The following is a 16,592-nucleotide window of genomic DNA, read 5'->3' as shown; positions in this document are numbered from 1 at the left end:
TTGGGGTAAGAAATGCTTCTATTGTCATGCAAAGGACTGTGGAGGTTTGCGAGATCAGCAATGACTATAATCTGTCTTTAGGCTTTTATACAGCACCTATAACCAGAGTAAAAATGTATGTTAAAGACAAGTTTGACTTTCTGCTTTCCAATAAGGTCTTCTTCATATGAATGGCTTTTTTTTCTTCAATTCAGCAAAGGCACATACATTTCACAAACATAAGAACAGCCATGCTGGGTCAGACCAGTGGTCCATCTATCCCAATATTCTGTCTTCTGACAATGGACCATGCCAGATGCTTTAGAGCAAGTGACCAGAACAGGGAATCATTTAGTGATCCCTCCCCTGTCATCCACTCCCAGCTTCTGGTAATTAGAGGCTAGGGACATCCAGAGCATGGGATTGCATCCCTGACCATCTTGGCTAATAGCCATTGATGGAGCTATCCTGCATAAACTTATCGAATTCTTTTTTGAACCCAGTTATAGTTTTGGCCTTCACAACATCCCCTGGCAATGAGTTCCACTGGTTCACTGTGTGTTGTATGAAGAAGTACTTCCTTTTGTTTGTTTTAAACCTGTTGCCTATTAATTTCATTGGGTGATTCCTGGTTCTTGTGTTATATGAAGGAGTAAATAACACTTCCTTACTCACTTTCTCCATCCCATTCATGATTTTATAGATATCTATTATATCCCCTCTTAGCCATCTCTTTTCCAAGCTGAAAAGTCCCACTCTTTTTAATCTCTCCTTATATGGAAGCTGTTTCATACCCTTAATCATTTTTGTTGCCCTTCTCTGTACCTTTTCCAATACTAATATATCTTTTTTGAGATGGGGTGACTAGAACAGCATGCAGTATTCAAGGTGTGGGCATACCATGGATGTATATAGTGGCATTATGATATTTTCTGTCTTCTTATCGACCCCTGTTCTAATGGTTCCTAACATTCTGTTGGCGTTTTTGACTGCCATTGCACATTGAGCAGATGTTTTCAGAGAACTTTCCTCAATAACTCCAAGACCTCTTTTTTGAGTGATAACAGCTAATTTAGATCACATTAACATCCTTGAAGTCATCATTTTCCTTAGACAAATTTTTCCCTTAGGTCTGTCTATTGATCTAGCAGGTTCTTGATTTTTCTTGTCACTGGATATATTATTTGAGAGAAATAATATTAATTCTAGTGTTGGTCACATTTGACTTAATATTTGCACTAGTTTCACCTTTTTGTCTTTGTCATCTTTATTTTAACACTTGATTGTCTCAGATAGTTATCCCTATTTGTAAGTAAAATATAAAGACAAATTGGACAAACCTTTTGTTTTTAGTAAGTAAGGTTTATAGATTCTTAGTCTCAAAAGATGGGGTAACTGCCACTATATCTAAGTTACAGTATGGTTTAAGCTAAAAAAGAGGGACATCGAATTAATTTGTCACAGAATAAACATATGTAAATTGTATAATTTTAAGAGTAATGTTTGGTTTTGGTTTTGCTGGCCACTATGGTGATTACATTTAAAAATTGTTCCCCTAGAATTTAAATAAAGTTTGACACTTAGTAAAGCAAAATCAGGCAGACTTGCTGTGATTTCTCTTTTCATCTTTAGAAGTACCAATATCTCCTCAGCATTGTGAATGGAAGTGTTCATATATCTGCTTATTATTGGATACCGACTAATATCATATTACTTGATGTTACTTTTGTTTCAAAAGCAGATAACCTATATAGTCCCTGATAACAGTATTTGTTTGTGATTATCAGAAAAGAAAATTATTTATTAAATTATCCATGTTATTGTAATAATGATAGCCTGTGACCGGTTTGGGGGGACCCCCTCCAGTGCAGAGCGAGTGTGTCCCTTAGGGTGTTGGGGCAGGACGTACGTGACCTGCATCTATGCCTTTGTAGCCAGAGTTAATATACTTGCCCCAGTTAGCAGGGCAATGAGGCCTAATGACCAAAGTCAGTGTATTTGCCCCTATTAGCAGGGCAATGTGGCCCAATGGCCAGAATCAATAGATTCACCGCAGTCAGCAGGGCAGTAAGATCTAGCGGCCGAAGTCAATAGAATTGCCCCAGTCAGCAGGGCAGTAAGACTCACTGGCCTCAGACAATAGATTTGCCCCTGTTAGGAACCCATAAGGCCTAGTGTCCAAAGTCCACGTACCCACCCTTGTTAGTGGGGCACTAAGGCCTAGTGGCCACAGTCAATATGTTTGCCCCTGTCTGTAGGGCGGTAAGGCCTATGGCCAAGTGGCCTCAGTCGAGGAAGGGCCCGGGTAGTGGCAGGAGTGCATGCCACTGAGTCAGGGGTGGGCGGTTTCTGACCAAAACATGCTGACTCAAAATTCCGGTTCACTAACCAGGCCACTATCTAATTCCCCTGGGCTGCTTCCTACTGTGGTTCCCACTGCTGCGGTCTGGGCATCTCTGCTGTCTCCGGGTTCCCCGGTCTGTGCTGTCCCTGGCAACCCCGGACTCTGTGAAGCTTCTGTGTGTACCCTGATGTCTGCCTGGGTTGCGGTGTGTCTGGATCCCATGGCTTTGGGCTTTGGCTGATCCTTGGCTGGAGCCTGCGGCAGGTGCTCGTCCTTCCTCTCTGGTGGTTAGCCCCAACTGAGCGGAGTTGCTATATATACTCCTTTTATATTAGTGCAGTTGGAGCATGCCCAGTAGAGTTGAGGGAGCGTGGCTTCCTCAACCCACAATGTAGGGTTAACCCTTTCCTGTCCAGTGAGGGACAAGTGCGCCCTGTCACATATCCCAAATAACAAGTCCAGAACCCTATGTCCCAATATAGTAGTAAAGACAAGGAAACATGACACAAACCAAATTGTAAACCAAATAATAATATTTGAGAATAGGTTGGCTGTGGTTCTTTTCTTGATGGAACATACAGTGTATGAATATTATTTACTTTAATGAGTAGTGGTGGGTTCAGAATGTGAGAGAGAAAAATTTTCTGGCTTATATACCAGTACAATGCCAGTTACTGTGCTGGAGTCTCTTTCTTCCTGTATTTGTAATCTATGTTGCATTAATATGCTGACTTTCAAACATGTTGGGTTCAATTTCATGTAAGTAGATGGAATTTTTTTTTTAAATCAGTTCACTATGTTGTATGGTTCAGCAACTATTAAAACTTTGCATTTGCAAGCCTGGTGGGGAAGAGTCTGAGTTTGCTTCTTTATAGCTTCTCCTGTTTCTTTCTCTGTGTCCTGGACAGTATAGGTAGGCAATTAGTTTGTTTCTGGACCTTCCAAGGATCTTTGTTTTAGGAGTTTTTGGTGGGGAGGCTTATTTTATTTTGGGGGGAGGGAATGAGAGGGATATTGAACTTGTCATACCACCTTGTGTCACAGCAGTGGCTGCAGTTGTTGTAGATGAGACTGAATGGATCCTAATCTTTCAGAGCTGTGCTAAACAAAATGATGGGATGATTTACATGGTTTTGATCCACACATATTTAGAGGGGGAAGGGCTAGATGTCCAAAGTGAAGTGTTCTCCATTTGCGTACAAGGAGAGCCTTGCATGCAAACTTCAACTTATATTTGCATTGAGTTTCTTTTAATAAAATGGAAGGTTTGGGGTTTAAAGGAATTTCCATATCAACAAATGTTTACCTAATCCACTACTGTATACTAGAAATATGACAGTAATGACCTGGGAGCATGCTAAAATGAGACATAAGGGACAGTTGTAGTTTTCACATTAATAAACAGCAAAAGCTGTTGGGGTGGTAGGTATGTTCAATATGGTAAATTATAAGCAATCATTCTAAACTTAATATTAACAAGGTAGGAGGTTGACTGTAAAAGCTTCCAACAAATTTTCAAGTTAGTACCTATGTAGCAACCCGTATAAATCATAGAATCATAGGACTGCAAGGAACCTCAAGAGGTCTCTAGTCCAGTTCCCTGCTCTGAAGGCAGGACTAAGTATTAACTAAACCAGGGGTGGGCAAACTTTTTGGCCCGAGGGCCACATCTGGGAATAGAAATTGTATGGTGGGCCATGAATGCTCACAAAATTGGGGTTTGGTTGTGAGTGGGGGGGTGAGGACTCTGGTTGGGGGTGTGGGCTCTGGGCTGGGGCCAGAAATGAGGAGTTCAGGGCGTGGGAGGGCTCCGGGCTGGGGCAGGGAAGTGGAGTGCAGGTGGGTGAGGGCTCTGGGGTGGGGCTGGGGATGAGGAGTTTGGAGTGTAAGAGGGTGCTCTGGGCTGGGACTGAGGGGTTTGGAGGGCGGGATGGTGATCAGGGATGAGACTGGGGGTTGCGGTGAGGAAAGGGGTGCAGGCTCCGGCTGGGGCTGTGGATGAGGGGTTTGGGGTGCAGGAAGGTGCTCCAGGCTGGGATCGAGGGGTTCGGAGGGTGGGAGGGGGATCAGGGTTGGAGCAGGGGGTTGGGGCATGGGGAGAGGCTCAGGGATGCAGGCTCAGGGCAATGCTTACCTCATGCGGCTTCTGGAAGCAGCGGCATGTCCCTTCTCTGGCTCCTACGTGGCGGTGCAGCCAGGCAGCTGTGCACATTGCCCCATCTTCAGGCACCGCCCCTGCAGCTCCCATTGGTTGCACTTTCTGGCCAATGAAAGCTGCGGCACTTGGGGCGGGGACAGCGTGCAGACTGGAGCGCCCGGCTTCCCCTACACATAGGAGCCAGAGGGGGGCCATGCCACTGCTTCTGGGAGCTGCCTGGAGTGCCCCCCAACCCTGCTCCCCAGCTGGAGCACCAGAGTGGGGCAAGCCCCAAACCCTGTTCCCCAGCGGGCGCTCGAGGGTCGGATTAAAACGGCTGGTGGGCCGGATCCAGCTCGCGGGCTGTAGTTTGTCCACCCCTGAACTAAACTATCCCTGACAGGAGTTTGTCTAACCTGCTCTTAAAAATCTCCAGTGATATAGATTCCACAACCAACCTGGGCAATTTGTTCCAGTGCTTAACCACCCTGACAGTTTTTCCAAATGTCCAACCTAAACTGCCCTTGCTGCAATTTAAGCCCATTACTTTTTGTCCTATCCTCAGAGGTTAAAGAGAACATTTTTTCTCCCTCCTCCTTGTAACAACCTTTCCGTTGGTGGCCTCAGCAACAAGAGCCTTTGAGAGTCCTCAGCGTAGGTGCTGACTACAGTTGTCTAGATTAACCTTTCTCCTGGCAACATGGTTTTTGTAGAGACTCTTGGGATTTTCTACTGGTTCTTGCAGCTGGACACTCTTACCCTCCACCCTATCCCCCACTGCTGGCCTAAAACTACTGAGGTGCAGAAAGATTGAGGTTTGCAGCTTTAGCAGTCATATTGCTTGGCTTGCCACTCCCTTTGTGGCACTGGTTTCCAAGCAAACAAAACTCAATCCATTTCCAAGGGGTTTATGCAACAAGGAATGTTGTTCTGTTCCTGGGGCATATAACAAGGTTGGAATTTAGCGGTAGGGAGTTTGTCTATAAACAAACCATCCTCAAATATACAACAGCCTGCAATAGTCAGAGAAGCCCCTACCAGAATGAGAGAGAGGCACGATTAAATGAATGGTTGACTCGCCTTAGAAAGTGAAAAAAGATATCCATCCAGAACCAAGAGGATTTCTCTCACTATGAAATTCTCACACCCACAGTATGGGATTAAGGTGGAAGAGCCTTGTGAATTGAGAGTTCTGTTGGCACCTACCCTTTGATCTGCAGACATAAGAAGAATCTCTCATTCACATACAGTACTGTATGCAGTGTAGTTGTAGCTATGCCAGCCCCAGGGTATTAGAGAGACAAAGAGAATGAGGTAATATCTTTAATTGGACCAACTTCTGCGGGTGAGAGAGACAAGATTTTGAGCCACACCAAGTTCTTCAAGTCTGGGAAAGAGACCTGAAGAAGAGCTCTGTGTGAGCTCTAAAGCTTGTCTCTCTCACCAACAAAATTTGGTCCAATAAAAGATATTACCCACCTTGTGTCTCTAATACAATACTATAGTCAGTTTCAGGCACCGCTTTACAAAAACAGAGTCCTAACACTCTTGCCTCAGCTGTTGGCCCTACAATAAGCTCCCTTGAGAACTCCTCTTCCTTTCTTCATGCATCTCCTAAAGCAATTTCCAAAGGGGATTCTCTCTGTGGAGGCCCAACCAGGGACAGGACACTACATCACACCTCAAATACTTGGATAGCAGATAGAAATGTCCGAATGCCAATTAATCCTGTCTGTGCTTTTTATATGGAACAGCTATATATTTTATCCAAGTGGTCTTGGAATTGGGAAATATCAGGCAGAAGGCTAGGTAGTTCAGTATTCTAACACATCGCGTAACAATGTGCTATTAAAGATGCTGCAACTGGAAAGGGCTGGCTTGTGCTTTGATATTTCCCTTTGAATTTTTTATACATGATTTACCAGTTCAAAGTAATATTTCCCATATTTTAAACTGACAGAAGGTTTCACTAGGGTTCTCCTTGTCTTTTCATAATCTGGCTCTTTATCTAACCTCTCAGTATTTTTTGTAGTGCATTTCTATTCTTTGAAAAGTTTATTACGGTGTACTGAAGATGGGAGGTAAGACTGACAAAAACAATAAAAAACCCAACTTCTTCAAGTGGCTCTGCATAATCCCACTTATGGGACATTGCGATGCCTGGTGGCATTTAAGAATAGAACCTTCTCCAAGCAGTATCCATTAGAGTGTACTTTTCCCCTCAGTACTTCCGAACGCTCCAAAGGTGAGACTATCTACCATTTCAGTCCTTCCAACTGCAGCGTCAAATGGAATTGAACACTGTTCTTCGAATCCGGGTTTTTCTCCCTTTATAGTGCCTTGATAGATTATAGTTATTCTTAGTGTAGTTTTTAATTAATGTAAGGTAGTTTTAAGTATAGATAGTTTAATTTAGATCTTAAGGTCAGTTCCCTATGACTGTGGAACCACAGAAGAAGAGGCCAGGCTTTAAGAGATGTGCTTTGTGCCCCACTGTCTTCTGAGACTCAGATGAATACATCAGCTGCCTTAAGTGCCTGGGAGAAGGACACACTCCATGTGGATGTTCTTTTTTGCTGGACTTTCACACCCAGAGCATGCAAGGCCAGGCAGAACAGATTACAGGTGCTTCTGCTTAAAGAAGCTCTTGCTGCTAAGCTGTACAGTTATGGTGGATCATCAGATCCGAAGACTAAGAGGCCTGTTTCAGTTCCAGCAGCTTCCTCCAACCAGGATAAGTTGTCTAAAGGTTCCACTTCATCAGGATTTTTTTTTTTTTTTTTTTGGTGCTGATTCCTGATTCTTTGGTTAAAGCTTTCTAGGATTCAAAGGCACCATTGGTAGACAAGGGTCATCTGCCTGATAAGGAGCCTAGAGTTATTTCAGTTTCGATTGTATCAGTTCTGAAGAAGAATCTGAGGGAGAAGATGGCCACTGTTTGATACGTCATTCTTATCATATCTGTCTGATTCCGACATAGCTTTTGTTGTACCAACTTTGAAACCCAAATTGGTTCCATTTCAAAGTCCAGTGCTGTGGAGCTGAGTGTTTCTCCAGGCCATTGGTGCCAGTTCCATCATCCACTCCTGTTCTAGGACCATCCTCTACAACCAAAGAGGATGTTAAGTGGCTGATGTGCACCTTCCTGTGTCTGAGCATTCCTCAGAGTCAAATGATAGGAAATTGGCAATGAGGAAGAGACAGTCTTCTTCAGTTCTGTGATCTGCTTCTTCCTCCTTGAAAACAGGAGAAAGCAGAGGAGATTGTTAGTCTTTCTCTGGACCCATCTATATCTCTTCCTCAGACTCCTATGGAATTTTCAAGCAGATCTTTCTAATCTTTTCTCTCTCTTCACCTACAGTTCCATTGCTGTCTCGATAGCAGATCTGAGGTTGGATCTATTTTAGAGGAGGATAGCGGAAGAATTTAGAAACCTGATTCATCCTGGTATATGCCGCCTTATCCTTTTATTCCTCCTCCTATGGGTATGTTTCCAGATCTTAACTACTGGGAGAGATTAGCAGCCCTGCTATTCATGGCCATATTGGGTTCAACCACAAGAATTTTTGGATCAGCTTCCTGATAGATGGAGAAGTGATGTTTCATCCTGTAATGATCTGGTAGCTCAACAGTCCTTGGATCCATTTCCTCTGGATCCATAAGCAGCTCATACAGTTGTACCTGATATGCTTTCCAAAGAGGAGGCGATAGCTGCTGTTTTTGAGCAAGAACAAATTAATATTGACTTTGATCCCAGTTTGTCACATCTTGAGCAACTGGGTGTAGCTTCTGCTTAATCCCCTTCTGAAAATACTTTGCAGCAATAAGACTAATGAATTGTTGGAAAAACCACAAGAAACCAGGTCGACTGCTTGTTCTCTGGGTCTTTACCCTCAATCAGAAGGAGAGTTTCTACTCCTCCTTTTCAATATCAGGTAATATTACCCTCAGTCATCTGCTTATTTTTTCTCAAATCAGAGATGTCATTGACAGCACCAGCAACCTCCATTTTCATTCCAGGCTCGGCATAAAAACAGGTCTTTCAGATCTAGACCTAAGATGAAACAATCTGCTCCCTCTTTTTCATTTTCTTTTAACACCAGGACTCAGATTTGAGGTGAGGATTGAGAGTCATGGACCATCAGTGAGGATCCATCCCTTCTTTTATATGGGGACAAGCTATCCCAATACAACAACAAATGGAGACTGATTACATCAGACTTATGGGTACTATAAATTATAAAGAAAGGAATATAATTCTGTTTGAAACACTGCTCCCTTTCCTTCCTTTTTCAGGGAACCTTCTCACAAGGTTTTTCTACTTACAGAAGTACAGAAGCTGCTCTAGATAGGAGATGCTGAGGCAGTAGCCAAACATCTGTGGGTTCTGGTTCTATTCAAGATACTTCCTAGTATAGAAAAAAGATGGGTTTCTCCATCTGATTTTAGATTTCATAAAATTGAACAACTACATCTGGAAGTTCTGGTTTCATATGTTAACACTGGCTTCCATAATTCCCCCACTTACAGTTACAGATTGGTTCTCCACCCTCGATTTTAAAGGATGCTTGTTTTCATCTCAGTCCTACACAATCATCGGAAATACCTGCATTTCATGGTGGCAAGACGTCATTTCCAGTACAAGGTGCTTCAGCTGTCAGACACACTTCACATCTCTTGTCACAGCAACAAAGCAGGGTCCTTCATCCGGATCCTTAGTCTCTTCATATGACAGTCTGGGCTATCAGACTTTGACTAGTCTTGGTACAGAATTTATTGCCTAATTCTAGAAAACTGTATCCTAGAAAGTGTTGCTATTTAAAATGGGCTAATTTGTTGATTGGATGCAGTGAAAATCTGATTTTCCAGTTTCAGCTTCCATGCCCTGTATTTTGGAATATTTAGTATACTTAAAATCTGAAGGGTTATAATTGTACTTTAAAACTTCACCTTGCAGCTATTTAAGTTTAACACTTTGTGGTTGATAGTAGATCATTGTACATGATTCTTGTAAAAGGTTTATGAAAGTGTTATCTGACATGTATCTTAAGAGATCTTAATCTGGTTTTATCTATGCTTGAACAGTGATACTCAGACATCAGTGGTTCAGGAGCCAAATTAGGAATCAACATTACCCAAAAGAGCCACAGTAGTGTGAATTCATTATTTCATTCTCTCTCTCTCTTTATATATCTTGTGACAAAGTTCCTCCTCTATCTTGGTGGGTCCTGCGCTTATTGGCGGATTTTCTTGCCTCAGAGATTCACCATGTGGGTTGGGAACAGCCCAGAGACCTTCCCCTCTGGAAGAACCCACAGTCCAGGTCAATTGGGAGGTTTGGGGGGAACCCGGGCCCGCCCTCTACTCCGGGTTCCAGCCCAGGGCCCTGAGGACTGCAGCTGTCTATAGTGCCTCCTGTAACAGCTGCATGACAGCTACAACTCCCTGGGCTACTTCCCCATGGCCTCCTCCAAACACCTTCCTTATTCTCACCACAGGACCTTCCTCCTGATGTCTGATAATGCTTGTGCCCCTCAGTCCTCCAGCAGCACACCCTCTCACTCTCAGCTCCTTGCGCCTCTTGCTCCCAGCTCCTCACACTCACACCACAAACTGAAGTGAGTTCCTTTTTAAAACCCAGGTGCCCTGATTAGCCTGCCTTAATTGATTCTAGCAGCTTCTTAATTGGCTCCAGGTGTCCTAATTAGCCTGCCTGCCTTAACTGGTTCTAGCAGGTTCCTGATTCCTCTAGTGCAGCCCCTGCTCTGGTCACTAAGGGAACAGAAAACTACTCATCCAGTGACCAGTATATTTGCCCTCTACCAGACTCCTGTACCTCACTGGTCTGGATCTGTCACAATCTATATCTATATATCTATATAGTTGATTCCTAATTTGAACCACTGAGGCCTGAGTATCACTGTTCAAGATAAAGATATTAATAAGATAATACATAAATAAAATAAAGAATGCTTTGTCAGGAGTTCAAAAGGTAACCTCAGTAAAACAATATACTGTATATCCATATATATATATACTGTATATTAATTCATTCTCACAGCAAAATGACTGACCCAGTACTGATTGGTAAATCACACAATCTAAATTATTAAATTATTAACCAGTGTTTTAATATGTGCTGCAAAGAGCCACAGGAGACACATTAAAGAGCCCCCTCCCAAAACCCGGAGCCCCTCCTGCATCCCAAACCCCTCATCCCTGGCCCCACCCCAGAGCCTGCACCCCCAGCCCAGAGCCCTGACCCCCTCTCACACCCCAACTTCCTGCCCCAGCCCTGAGCTCCCCACAAACCCGGAAAGCCTCCTGCATCCCAAAGCCCGCACCCCCAGCCTCACCCCAGAGCCCGCACCCCCAGCCCAGATGTTGATCATTTAAGAAAACAAATTATATTTTCTAGGAATTAAAAATAGGCAGATTTTGGAGAGAGCATGTATAATGTAAGAGCTAGCTCGTTCTTAAATGTACACATACTTTTATGTGTGCAGAACTTCTTAACTTGAACATATATCAAGAATTGTGGAGGCACAACTTAGGTGCTTGCAAAGGTGCACATACTTTGGAAAACATTGGCCTATTTCACCAATATGTTACTATAGATCTGTTAGGCCAATTATGATATTTCTGCATTTTCTTATCCACATTTCCTGTGACATAAGCATTTTTTAAAATGTTATAATTAATGTAGCTTTCCTGTCTCTGTTAGAACAGGAATTTGAAATAATTGTGCTATTGCATTGAGTATCTTGGAAATGCCGTTCAAACTATACCTCCATTATAGAGTAGGGAAGGCAGGGTAGTAATTGCAGTAGGACAGCTGCTACATGCCCTGGAGGCTTCACATACAAAAAGAGGAGAGTGGCTCAAGAAACAATCAGCTCTTCCTTTCCCTTCCCACAGCCTAGCCAATGGCAGCAGGGAGAGGCAGAAAAATCTCTTTTCCGACACTGCCTGTCTCCCAGCCTCAGGCATGATCTCTACATGTGTTCTGGACAGAAGTAGGAAAGTGGGGAAATGGACAAGGCCCCAGAGCAGCTGTGTGAGCCACTCTCTTTTTCCCCTCCTCTTAGGACTTCAAGCATTGTCATTCCTTTGCTGGTCCCCTCAAACATCTCTCCCTCCTGTGACATGGGGTGGGGAAAGAGCAGAGGTGAAAGTAAGCCGGTACACCCCGGTATGCCCTGGTACGGCGTACCAGCAAGAGCCGGTGCGCCGTACCGGGGCGGCCCGGCTTTTCCAGGCGGCAATTTAAAGGGCCTGGGGCTCCCAGCAGCAGCTGGAGCCCCAGGCCCTTTAAATTGCTGCCAGAGCCCTGCTGCTGGAGCCCTGGGGTAGCGGCAGTGGGGCTCTGGGGGTTATTTAAAGGGCCGGGGCTCCCGCTGCCTCTACTGCCCTAGGCCCTTTAAATAGCCGCTGCAGCCCCGCCGCCACTACCCCAGGGCTCCGGGGGCTATTTAAAGGGCCGGGGCGGTAGAGGCAGCGGAGTCCTGAGCCCTTTAAATAGCCCCCGGAGCCCCGGGGTAGCAGCGGCAGCCGGCGGCTCCAGCAGCGATTTAAAGGGCCCGGGTCAGTAGCGGCGGCCGAGCCCTGGGCCCTTTAAACTGCTGCCGGAGCCCCCGGCTGCCGCTGCTACCCCGGCGGGGGAGGGCACTTACTGGTACAGAATGGGCCAGGGCTGGCTCTGACCCCCCCCATCCCTGCCACTTCCGGGGTCCAGAGCCGGCCCCAACCCAGCCTCGTACAGGTAAGTCCCTATTTCTACTTTCACCCCTGGGAAAGAGATTTAAACTGTGCTCTCCCACTATTCTATTCTTAAGGACTTCAAGAACCTGTTTAACAAATGGACTGAATGAAGGCTGATATTTTATACTACTGCTGTAGGGGGGTTTATTATTATTTTTAAACTAACAGTAACTGTGAGACTGTGCAGGGAAAGAATGCTCACTTAGGCCTCAGTCCTGTAATGGAACTCCACCTCGGCACCAGGGTTCACCCACCAGAGATCATTGCAGGATCATGAATGTAGACTGTAAATTCTTCAAGGCAGACTATGCCTTCTTGTACATAGTAGGGATAGTGCATCACACAAAGAGGCCTCTGGGAGCTTTATAAATGTTTAATAATGTGATAAAAGTTCAGGCCAAGTGTCCTAAGATGGGAGCCTAGTGTTAGACTCCTAAGTCCATATTTAACCACCAAAAGTTGCCTGATTTTCAAAGTGCTGATCACCCACTATCTTCTATTTACTTTATTGGTAACTGCTGGGTGCTCCACTCATTTGACAAGCCATTTATTTAGGTGCCTGAATATGCATTTAGGAGCCGTACTTTAGGCCTTCATTTTTAAAAACTGTGGCTTCAGTACTAACACAAAATTGTGATATTAAAGATTGATGCACCATGCTTAAATCATAAAATGAAAGGCTTAGACAGCAAATGTATTGTCAGTATATGAAAACAAAATCCATATTTCTCCAGATTTAAAAATATGTATCTTTTTTGTGGCAACATTTGTTTTCCTTTTTAAATACTGATTGTGAAGCAACTGAAGGTGAACTTGAAACCCTACTATACAATTCTGTGAGAGTTCAGGTCACAGGGCCTGATTCAAAGCCCAGCAAAAACAACAGGAGCCTTTCCTTTGACTTCAATGGGCTTTTTATCTGGCTTGTAGAAGTCATGTGATAGAAGAAGTATCAGATATTAAACTGATACTACACTTGCAACAAAATTCTCCATAGCCCTTTGTTGGGAAGGGAAAGGGGAAAAAGAGCCTTCCAGTTCCATTGTGCCCCTACCCAGAAGCCAGATATATACTGTTAAGAAGCACAGGCCCTCCTTAATGGTAGCACTGCTGCTGGCACTAGCTAGCCAAAAAGGGAGTGTGGAGAGACACAGTGAGCTGCTCTGCTTTTTTGACACCAGCCAGCTAGTCACTAAGAGCTGTCCCTGTTGCCAGAGCTGCTGCTTCCTGGCAAACTCCAGTGGAAATTCTGACTCAGAATTTTGCCTGGGTTCTGCTGCTGCAGCACAGCCCATTCACACTCCCTCCAACACGCTTCTGGCCTTAAAAACCCGCATCTATCCCTTGATCTTAGCCGAAAGACTGAGAAGGGCTGAAAAGTTAACATCTGTCTTTGTACAGTAAGTTCAAATGTTCCTTGACAGAGATTTCACTAATGATAGCCACATATACCCTCTACAGGCCTTCCATGACCTTCTCAGATCACCCTCTTAACAACAGCTTAAAATATTTAATGTCTTCACCCTTCTCTATGTAAAAAAAGCCCAGAAGATGTGGCTTAGAATGTTCTCTTTCCTCAAAAGGAGCCTGCGATAAATATTCATCTTAACCTGAGGCACTTCCATTAATATTCGACCTTGTGCTTTTGAGCTCCACTTTGCTCACAGAGCTCCTCTTTAAAATAAAAATGGGCACACGCTCTCAGCAGATGGGCTTGACCAGGAAACTGCCTTTTTGATAGATATTTTGCAACTGGAGTTACATTTAACTTTCCAAATCTTTTGTTAATTCAGCTACTTTGGTTGAAAATGCATGAGGTTTGAAAGTTTCTGAGAAATCTTACTCCTCAATATAGATGAAACCTCAATAAGTAACATCTGTTCATTTGCTCTGCTACAGACAGTTGCTTCTTACAGAACTGTCTTAAGTCATTAGTCAAACTTATCAGTACTTAATGCAATAACAATTATACTGTAGTAAAGTTACAGTGGAGTATTATCTGCAGCACAAGAAATGATTTGGAAACAGTGCCTTGTACTCTGTAAAATGCTGTGGTGAATCCTGTACAGGAAAAGAAGGCCAACCCTGGCTCCAAGCAAGAATGGGAAAAGGGAGCCAATTGTGAGTCACTGCATTGAAAATACCAGAAGTGTAAAACTTCTGCCTCATAGGCATTGGTTATATTGATGATGCAGGTCTTGTGAAGAAACACTTTGTGAGGTTGTGCACATACATGCTCTGAATCAAGGGATTCGGAAATTGGAAGACAGCTTGCAATACTGTGTTGTGCAAAAGATTCAAGGAGAAAAACCTCAAAGGCCCTAATTCAGTAAACATTTAAGCACATGCATGTGCTTAATTGCTATGCTGAATAGGGATGGACTGCTGAATTGGGACCTTGTGACTGCTGCCTTTTTAAGAAGAAAAATCTCAGCAATAAGCCAGTCTTTAAGGAGAAAAATAAAAATTTCAGGTAGTTATTCTGCCAGTATGCTAAGGCTGACTCTGAAAGTATGTTTGTTGTACCTGAGTGAGGGTGGGGAAGAGTGAACAATGGAAGAAAGGGAAATGGAGTGAGTGGGGGCGGGGCCTCGGAGAAGAGGTGGGGCATGGGCAGGGCTTCAGGAAAGGGGCAGGGCAGGGGTGTTTGCTGTTGTGTGATCAGAAAGTTGGCAACTCATTCAAAAATTAGGAAATGCCAGACTTATGGTTATCTGCAAAACCTTAATTTGGCTCCCTTGTGCATAATCTTTATGACAGAATTTAATTACACAAATGCCTACTATTTTTTCCACAAGACCCCCTGCCTTATTCATGGGCACACAAGAGAGCAGAAGTGGGAAAGCAACTATAAATCTAGCATTTCCTACCTTTAGACTGCTTGACTTTGTAATCTAAATAACATTCTTTTTAAACATTTTAAATGTAATAATTATTGAGAGTAATCACTATATATTGGCCCACATTGTGGGATATACAACCACACCTCCTGAGCATCATCTAGCTTTCTGTTGTTCAGTGGGAGTGTGGTCACTCATAGAGGGTACACTGTGTACTCTCCTCGTAGTCCACTCAGCTTCTCCGGCTTCTTTAGGGGGACTTGGGGCCATGCCTATGCTGTTGCTGTTTCTTTGCCTCTTTTGAGGTGGCTAGTGCCCAAGGAGTATAAGTTGGGAAAGGTCCTGATACACATTGAGTACAAGGACTGAAGGGGAAGCCAACCCCAGTGAGTGTGTTGGGTGGGGAATGTGGTACATAATCTTAGTCCTTAGAACACACCAATGAAATGGGGAAATATTCCTGTTTACAGAAGAGGAAACTGAAGTGCAGGAGTAAATGAATCAGTGTCAAAACCAGGATTAGGAAGAAAGGTCACATGACATCTGTTGTTATGCCTATTCCACTACATTGCTATGTCTCCCAAGCAACTTAGTATTTGACAAAAGTGCGGAGGAGGGTGGTACATGCGTGCGCACACACACACACTGCACACATATATTTGGTTGAATAATAAGTAGTCTTCTAACATATGTGTAGAAAATTAACTTGTATATATTTACAATTTTAGTTGTGTGCACTTTGTAGTAATATCTGTAGTTATAAAGAGCATGAAAGCTTTATCAATTTTCTGATATTCATATTTATGTAACAGTTTAACTACAATAAATGTTTTGATTCCTGATCTGTAGTACACTATCTAAATTACAGAGTTTTATTTTCCACAGTATCTCAGAATGTTCATGGTGAGTCTTTAAAGTAAGATGGTTCAGTATCATTTGCCACACTCTATAGTGCATTTATAAAGACATTTTAAAATTGCCTAAGATATTTTCCAAGACTTTAGGGGGTCCTCTTCAGAGGTAGTATGTAGCAAATTAGCCTTGTTTTATTCTTTTTGTGTGTCACTTATTAGGTATCAAGGAGTAGAAATATTTTTTTTAGTGATATTTGGCCGGGGGGAGGGGAGGGGGAAGAGGTTGCTGAAGTTTCTAAATAAGAATATTTCTCAAGATGTGCAAAATGTGTTGTGATTTACACTGAAAAAGAACAACTATGAATGTGAAAACATGAATGCAACAGGCATGAGTTTTAGCACACTGAGCCTGCTTCTCCCCTCATACTGCTTTTACAGCAGTGTATTACTACTCCCATTAGCTTCACAACAGTTTCTTCTTCCATCAGTGTAGCTGAGAGGAAAATCTGGCTCTTTGCCTTATGCATATTATAGAGTGCTTTTCCAATACAATCGCATTTTATACGCTTGGTACAAGATAAATTTGTAAGGTTCAGTGGGGTACCTTTTTAACTTATTCAGATATGTGAACCCAAGATGGCCTTTTTCACATTACCCATTGCACATTTAAAAAGGGG

Source organism: Malaclemys terrapin, chromosome 9 (genome assembly GCF_027887155.1).
Source record: "Malaclemys terrapin pileata isolate rMalTer1 chromosome 9, rMalTer1.hap1, whole genome shotgun sequence".
Classification (NCBI taxonomy): domain Eukaryota; kingdom Metazoa; phylum Chordata; order Testudines; family Emydidae; genus Malaclemys; species Malaclemys terrapin.
This window is presented reverse-complemented; position numbering follows the sequence as displayed.